This window comes from Ursus americanus, chromosome 3 (assembly GCF_024610735.1).
Source record: "Ursus americanus isolate L20-20 chromosome 3, mUrsAme1.1.p, whole genome shotgun sequence".
Taxonomy (NCBI): domain Eukaryota; kingdom Metazoa; phylum Chordata; class Mammalia; order Carnivora; family Ursidae; genus Ursus; species Ursus americanus.
In genome coordinates this window covers 50,932,178-50,941,064 of record NC_142129.1, presented here as the reverse complement: position 1 = coordinate 50,941,064, position 8,887 = coordinate 50,932,178, and positions in this window count along the sequence as shown.

Genomic DNA, 8,887 nt, shown 5'->3' with positions numbered 1-8,887 from the left:
GCAGGGCCAGGTAGGGGGCTGGCAGGGTGGGGAGGGGCAGAGGGAGAGGGAGAGAAACCCAAGCAGACTCCACGCTGAGCACCAGACGACACAAAGCTGGATCTCACGACCCTGAGGTAGGACCTGAGCCAAAACCAAGAGTCCGATGCCTAACCGACTGTGCCACGCAGATGCCCCTCTGCTTGGCCTTTTCTCATAAAATGTAATATTCCCCAGTCAGGACCGTTCTGCCGCTGCGTACTCGTGGGTTGAATGGGTCCCACAGACCCCTTGTACTCCAAGCCCTCGTCTTCCTAATGATGGTTCATCAGGGTCTCCGGAGGCATCGTTTGCAATGGTGAAACAGCAGTCAAACAGAACCATAGCAGAACCATGCAAACTAAGCAATGACTTACAACCACAGTTGGCTGCCGCGTGTAGAAAAGAGAGCTGAGCGTGAGCTCACGGGCGTGGAGGAGACAGGAGCTGGCGCCCAGCCTGTGAGCGGGGCCTCATGAGTCAGAGCCACGGGCCCAGAGCACGCCCCGACAGGTGGCTCCTTTGATTCTCCAGACTCCCGAGCTGCACTTTCTGTGCGTGCCCCTCTGTATGCTCCATTCAGCAGATGGGCAAGTGAAGGCACCGTAAACAAGGACTGAAGTAATACAACTTTTAAAGATAGAAATCCTGAAATGCCAGCTCCATAGACAGAGAGTTCTGATCTGGTGGGGTTTGTATACATCTAAAGCCATCTGGCTGTTCTGCCTGCTCCCTATCATGGTTCCCCAACTTGGGTTCAGTCTGTGACTTCGGTGAGATCTGTCCCCACACCCTTGCCCTGTCCTGTTCTGACAGCCGCACCTGCCCTAGATGCGTCAGGCACAGATAAGTCCATCCGCACAGTCCTCCCCACGGAAACTTGGAGGAAATGGGGGTGTTTGAGAAATTACAACCGTAAACAGAGGAACGAAAACACTTCGTTTCACAAAGGCAGGGGCCTTGACCAGGCCGGTACATTGTCCTGACTTTGTAGATGTCTCCTAATGTCAGATGGTAGTGAGGAATTGGTCAAAAGAACAACAAAACAGATTTAAATGTTTAAGCTTTAAAGCATTGGTGACTGCAACAAACCGAAGTCTATCCAAACTTCTCCCAGAAATTCGGATATAGCTATGGAGGTGCTCTGTGCTTTAGACATGGCACTTTCCATGACCCATTATTACCGGCACCTTCAACCCACACACAGGCACACACTCAAAATTATAATAGAATTTGCATTCTGGGGTGAATGGGTGAGAAGAAAGGGAACCAAGAGAGCTGGCTTCAACTCCCAGGCACACCCCCTGGCCCAGCTGGGATCAGTGGATCCAAGGAGAAGCCAGGAGGAGGCTATGGTGGTGCTGGGCCTTGAATCTGATTCTGCTCAGAGGTCTCAGGCTCTGGAACGCCATCCTGTTTTATTTTATACAGCTGGGCAGTCTGCACTGAGTTGTGTTACTTTCACATTTCCATATTTAGTTAAAGGGATTGAACAAAACCCCCCGTATTATTTTATAAAGGATGAATGAATATATACCATGTAGCAACAAAGCTGAAAAAGCTTTACAATTCACATGATTAATAAAAGAAAGAGGGGGCGCCTGGGTGGCTCAGTCAGTTGGGCATCCAATTCTTGATTTTTGGCTCAGGTCGTAATCTCAGACCCTGAGATTGAGCCCCACAATGGGTTCCGTGCTAGGCATGGAGACTGCTTAAGATTCCCTCTCCATCTCCCTCTACTCACCCCACCTCCTCATGCTAAATGAATGAATGAATGAAAGGTAAGTAGATATACAAGGGTGTTATTGTCCAAACCCAGTGAACTAAGAAAATGATGAAGTGGGGTGCCTGGGTGGCTCAGTTGGTTAAGTGTCTGCCTGCAGCTCAGGTCATGATCCCAGGGTCCTGGGTTCAAGTCCTACATCGGGCTCCCTGCTCAATGATGAGTCTGCTTCTCCCTCTGCCTCTGCCGCTCGCCCTGCTTGTGCTCTCTCGCGCTCTCTGTCAAATAAATAAAATCTTTAAAAGAAAGAAAGAAGGAAAGAAAGAAAGAAGAAAGAAAGAAAGAAAGAAAGAAAGAGAAGAAAAAGAAAGAAAGAAGGAAAGAAAGAAAGAAGAAAGAAAGAAAGAAAGAAAGAGAAAGAAAGAAAGAAAAAGAAAGAAAGAAAGAAAGAAAGAAAGAAAGAAAGAAAGAAAAAGAAAGAAAGAAAGAAAGAAAGAAAGAAAGAAAGAAAGAAAGAAAGAAAGAAAGAAAGAGAAAGAAAATGCTGAACGTAAAGAGGGCAAGCTGGGAAACTTCTGCAATGTAGCCTCTGATAAAAACTGATCTATAACAAGGAAGAGAGGGTTCTTGTGTGTGAGAGCTGTCTTTTTACATCTATGTAAATATTTTCAATGATACCACATTCTAAACATGTTCCGAATTTTCTCATGTATACTAAAATCAGAACAAGCTTGCTTCTTTTTATGTGAATGAAACTTTGTTGATAAATTTCATGTGACAGTTGGACTGGTGTCTTACTGACATGAGGCCTCCAAACCTCAGTCAACGATGTTCCAGAGCCTACCCCATGCCTTGGCCTGTGCTAGGAGATGGACGTATTTCTGGTTAAATCACATCCTCTCCAATCTAAAGAATTCAAAGTGATCAACAGTTACTGGAAGATGAGATGCACTGGAAAGGGGGTAATATCACTTACGTGGTATTCCTGCTCAAAATGCATAACCTGAACCTAAGCACGAGGAAGCGTCAGACAACTCCAAGGTGAGGGGTGCTCCATAAAAAATCGGCCAATAGTCTTCACCAGTATTAATGATGTGAAAGATAAAGTGGCCTGAGGGAATGTTCTGGATTAAATGAGACTAAAGAGGCGTGACAACTAAATACAGGGCATGATCTTGGATCGGATCCTGAATGGGGGAGGGGCGGGGGGAATGCTCTAAAGTATGTTATTGGAGTAACAGGAAAGATTTGAAAATGAACTAGGAATTAGATAGTATATATTATGTTCATGTTAGATTTCCTGATTTTTATAATTGCACTGCACTTATTGTTAACAGATTGCCCTTGATTTCAGGAAATACCAGCTGAAGAGAAGAAGGGTAAAGGAGCATGATGTCTGCAATTTGTTTCATAAAAAAACAATAACATGAAGAAATGTGTATACGTGTGTATATACACACAGCATATGTAAGTTCGAAGGCATATGTGGCATAATGTTAAAACTGGTACATCTGGTAAAGGGTATATGGGAGTTATACTCTTCTTGTAACTCTTCTGTGTGTTTGCAATTATCTTGAAATGAAATTAAAGTTAAAAACAGGTTATGGAAACATACCTTCCGCTTCTGAAATCACTTGCCTTGAGAGATTCCGCTCTTGGTTAACACTGAAACATTATCTTGAGCAAGACACTGATGATTAAGTTGAGATGAACAAGTTTTACAACCAAGTTTTGCAAGATTTATTTCCACTTTGAAAAGAAAGCTGGAGACGGACAGTCGGGGTGTTGGGGGCAGGGAATAGTCATTAAATCAATTATGTGTAATGACAACTCGACCTCTTTATCTCCTCTCCTGGGAAATCAGTCAGAGTAAAAAAATACCAGATGTGTGTGCATTAAAATATACTCCCCACAACACTCACTTTCCATCAAAATCAGGCTGGACCCTCCACCCTGGCTACATGTCACCCTCGCAGCTGGCAGACCTCAGCCCCCCTCCGGCCCCTGCTCCCCTCTGGGCCGTGGGCCCCACAACTTGCTCTGCCTGGAGCCGCACAAGCCCCAGGCCATGCCTCACCCCCTGGAGAAGCTGCTCCTGTCCCTCCCCAGCAGCGATGTCCCTCCCATACACCAGCCACCGGCACGTGGGCCAGGGAGCACCCACAATGTGCTCATCTAAGTGACATGCGTGCTTAAGTGTGAACCCAAAGACTGCAGGAAAAAAAGAATACAAAAGATCTCGTTAATAATGTTATATATACATTGGGGCACCTGGCTGGCTCAGTCGGTTAAGTGTCTGCCTTCAGCTCAGGTCATGATCCCAGGGTGTAGGGATTGAGCCCCACATCTGGCTCCCTGCTCAGCGGGGAGTCTGCTTCTGCATCTGCCCCTTTCCCCCTGCTCGTGCTCTCTCTCTCAAATAAATAAAAATAAAATCTTTAAAAAAATAATGTTATACATCGACTACATGCTGAAATGATGTTTTAGATATGTTGAATTAAATAGTGCATAGTATTAAAATAATTTCAATAGTTTCTCATTACTTTTTAATGTGGCTAGCAGGGAATTTTATTTTTTTTAAAGATTTTATTTTTATTTATTTGAAGAGATAGAGACAGCCAGCGAGAGAGGGAACACAAGCAGGGGGAGTGGGAGAGGAAGAAGCAGGCTCATAGTGGAGGAGCCTGATGTGGGGCTCGATCCCATAACGCCGGGATCACGCCCTGAGCCGAAGGCAGACACTTAACCGCTGTGCCACCCAGGCGCCCCTAGCAGGAAATTTTAAATTACATATGTGGCTCACATTATATTTGTATGGAACAGCGCTACCCAGATGGCACAGAACAGCCCCCTCTTTTGCGCCCTTGGTGTATGCACCCTAATGTATCCCTCCTCTCAGCACCTACACACGCTTCCTCCCTGGGCTACTGCCCCCTACAGGACTGTAAGCCCAGAAAGCCCAGTTCCTTATTCTCTTTATCCTCAGTTCCTAGCACCATCCCTGGCACACCCAGCAAAAGCCATTGAGGAGTTAATCATTAAAAATTTTTAAGGAATCATAATTATTTTAAATCAAGGTGAAATTCACATACTATAATATTTTAAAGGGAACAATTTGGAGGCATTAGTACATTCACGGTGTTGTGCAACACGGCCTCTATCTGGTTCCCTGCATTTTCATCATGCCAAAGTCAAACAAACCCCATGCCCATTAAGCAGTTATTCCCCAATCTCTCCTGCCTGCAGCCCCTGGCAATCACCGATCTGTCCTCTCTGGGGATGTGCCTCTTCAGGACATTTCATATAAACGGTATTATGCAATACGTGTCTGCTTTCTTTCACTTAGCAGAACGCTTGCTAGGGGCATCCACACTGTAGCAGGCATCAGAGCGTCTTTCTTTCTTTTTTTTTTTTTTAATATTCTCTCTTCTATTCATATTATTCCTTCCCACTTGGAATGTGCCATCCCCATGCTGTGCTTATTCAGCTTAACTCAGCAGTTAAGACTAAGTCAACTCCTATTTTCTCCATAAAGACTTCTCTGCATCTCTCGTCATCTCGGAACTCCTTTAGCTCTATCTTTGCAACTTAGTTTAAATGCCACACATCAATGCTATTTAAGATTGGTTCTAAAATAACCCAGCAGATAACCGTGTGTGGAGGAGGATGAATGAAACAAGCTTGGTCAGATATCAATGATCATTGAAGCAAGTGAGGTTGATTACACCATTCTATTTTTGTGAAAGTTTAAAGGTTCCCAGAATAAAACATTTCAAATAGCATCTCACACTATTACCTGTTCTAGTTAATATCTTACCCTCCAGTGAGATCATATGCTCCTTTGAGGTCCCAGATTGTCATTCATGCCTTGGTGGGTAACGGCCACCCTAGAAAAGTGGACTGCCATCCATGTTTGTTGAATTAAATTCTATCTGAGGTGTTTAAAATTTTCATTGAGAAAAAGCTGAATTTAGGTATGAGAATCAAGGTACAAGATGCTGCTCTATTTTTATCCTCTGGCCTTTCTTCTATAGTCAAAATCCCTTTTGGTTTCTGTTCTAGCTTCTTCTGTCTTGGGCTTGCAACTGATCTCTAACGAATGAGCAGAATGCACTTACTCTAGTATTCTGAATCATTTCTAGATAATCCCTAATTATCATAAAACTGGAAGCCAAGTTTCCATTCTGATGTCTACTTTGGCTCCTCCTCCCTTCTTTCTCCATGGATCCATTCTGTTTCTCCCTTCTCTGTCCCGCTATTCTGTGGGCACCAAAGGAGCATACTTATCTTTGCTTCCGAATTCACACAACAAGCTTTCACATCTTATGTTCCTGTCACACTAAAAATACAGAGAAACTAGGACTTCAAAAGTGTGATAACCCATGTGTTACTACACCTACTGCTCTTTTTAATTTCAGATGGAGCCAGTAGTTCCATAAGAAGGGTCACGTCACAAATTGTTTGCATGGGGACACCTGGGTAGCTCAATCCAACTTTTGATTTCGGCTCAGGTCATGATCTCAGGGTTGTGAGATCAAGCCCCACATCAGGCTCTGTGCTGCGCATGGAACCTGCTTGATATTCTCTCTGTCCCTCTCCATCTGCCCCTCCATGCTCCCTCACTCCCTCTGAAAAAAAAAGGAAGGAAGGAGGAAAGAAAGAAAGAAAGAAAGAAAGAAAGAAAGAAAGAAAGAGAGAGAGAGAGAGAGAGAGAGAGAGAGAGGGAGGGAGGGAGGGAGGGAGGAAAATGTTTGCAGCCAGCACTCAAGAAGAAAACCCCTTTGACTGAATCTAGCGTCCACTTCCTCAGGTAGAAAATCAGGCTAAAAATACAACAACACTGATGCTTTGTGATTTCAGAAGTGACCAGAAAAGAAAGCATTGACCTTGGTGATTCATTTTCTCTTCTTTCCCTGAAAGCCTAGGAAAAATATTTTGGAGGAAGAATAACTTCAAAACTTAGTAAACCTGGAAACAAGAGAGTTTAATTACTTATTCATGTGGAGAGCACCCAGACAGGAGACACTAAAGAAGCAGACACAAAACAAAAGTCTCTTGAGTCATTTGTTAATGCTTAAATCTGAAAACCATGACTCTGATTGTAACACGTTAAAAAGCACACTTCAGGACAAGGCAGTCACATGGGCTTTCTCTCTCTCTGAACCGATTCTTTTATCTTTCGTTTGTTCTTGCTTTTCTGCTCTGCCAAATATCAAAGGCTTTGTTTCAACAGGTCTTGTAATCTTTGAGAGGTGTTTCCCATGACTGCTCTCATCACAAATACTTCTTCATAAACAGAGTTTTTGTTAAGTCATCTGCTGTATAACTGTGATAAAGCAGAATCACGGCCCCTAAAGATGTCTACATCCTCACCCCTGGAATTTGTGAATAGTTCTACGGCAAGGGGGGATTAAGATTGCAGATGGAGTTGAGGTTGCCAATCAACTGACTTTGAGACAAGGCAGTTCATCTGGACCGTCCAGGTGAGTTCAGTGTAATCATAAGATTCCTTACAAGTGAGAGAGGAAGGAAGGAGAATCAGTGTCAGCATGATTCCCTGGAAGAAAGACTCGACCAGTCGTTGCTGGCTTGAATGATGGACGCGAGTTACGAACCGGCCGGGAAATACAGTGAGTCCTCTAGAAGCCTGAAAATGCAAGAAAACAGATTCTTCTAGAGCTTCTCTACTGACACTTTGATTTGGGCCCAGTGAGACGTATTCCAGAATTTTGACTTCCAGAATATAAGGTAATAGGTGTGTGTTGTTTTAAGCTTCCAAGTTTCTGCAATTTGTTTCAGTGGCAAAACAACAGTTGTTTATAAGAATTGGGGAGAAAAGGACCTTAATTTTTACTATCTTGCTTAAAAAAGCCAGTTTGAACTGAGAAATTTCTAAAATTAAAAGTGTTAACTCCCCACTGCCTGCCACTGCCCACATCCCTCTTTGGGGGGCTGCTGTAATCATTACCCCTCAGGGGCAGCTCCCCAGGGCGGGACTGTGGCCACCATGAGGGCTGTCAGGAACCAGGATGCTTAGGGGCAGTTTAGTCCATTCTCAAAAGTTGACTATTTTCTCAGTATCAATTCCAAACAGAATAATCACGTTGATAATACCAAGTAATTGAGATGACTCCCTTCTTTCAATAAACTAAACTTAATTCACGGTATGATTTTATTTAAAAAAAAAATAACAACCCTTGAGAAAATTTCTTATGCAAAATAACCCCGTATCTGAATCCTACAAAGTAAACTACTTTGTATGCTGTCAGCTGTGACAATCAAGGCACTGATTATCCGTCCAATGTGTAGTGCTTTGGAATGAACAGCTTCTGGCTCCTTCCTCACCTCCTGTGTTACCTATTGTCCTAAGTCATGCCCATCTTCCCTTGAAGGAGCAGGAAGGAGAGAAGACATAAAAGAATACTTGATCACTCTGTCTCCCTATTCATCAAGGTTTTGTTATAGGAGTCTGACACTTTCCGTTTACTTAGTGACAGAGGTAGCTAATGTGGCCAAACATAAAAGCTATAATTGAGGGCTCGGTGGCTCAGTCAGTTGGGTATCTGCCTTCGGCCCAAGTCATGATCTCAGGGTTCTGGGATCAAGCCCCCTTGATCAAGTGTCAGGCTCCCTCTGCTCTCCCCCCACTCCCTGGTTCATACTTGCGTGCGCTCTCTCTCTCTCTCACTCTGTCAAATAAATAAAACCTTTAAAAAAAATAGTAAGTTTTCCCTAAACTGAAAAGCCTTTTTTATAAAAGTTACACATGTTGGGGGAAAAAAAAGCAAACAGAACTATATAGATTATTCACATTACATAAAATAAACACTTCCATTGTTCATTTATTCATCTGTATTTGAAAATAGTTTCGTTTCAGTCATAAATATGTTCCCTGTGCTGGTTTTTTTTCTCTTCACATGTGCTTCAAATTCTGTAAAAGGAGCTTCAAAGAGCTGCACGTGGCCTTAGGGTAAGGAGCTGGCCACACCTGCTTGGCGGACTGCAGTTTCAGACTCCTTCTTCCTACGCCTTGTTAGTACCACCAAGACCTGAATTAATACCCCAAACTTTACCCTCCCCCGATTAGGATTTTATATATATATTGAAGATGGTCATGTGGATGTGACTTAGAGAAAGATCACATGT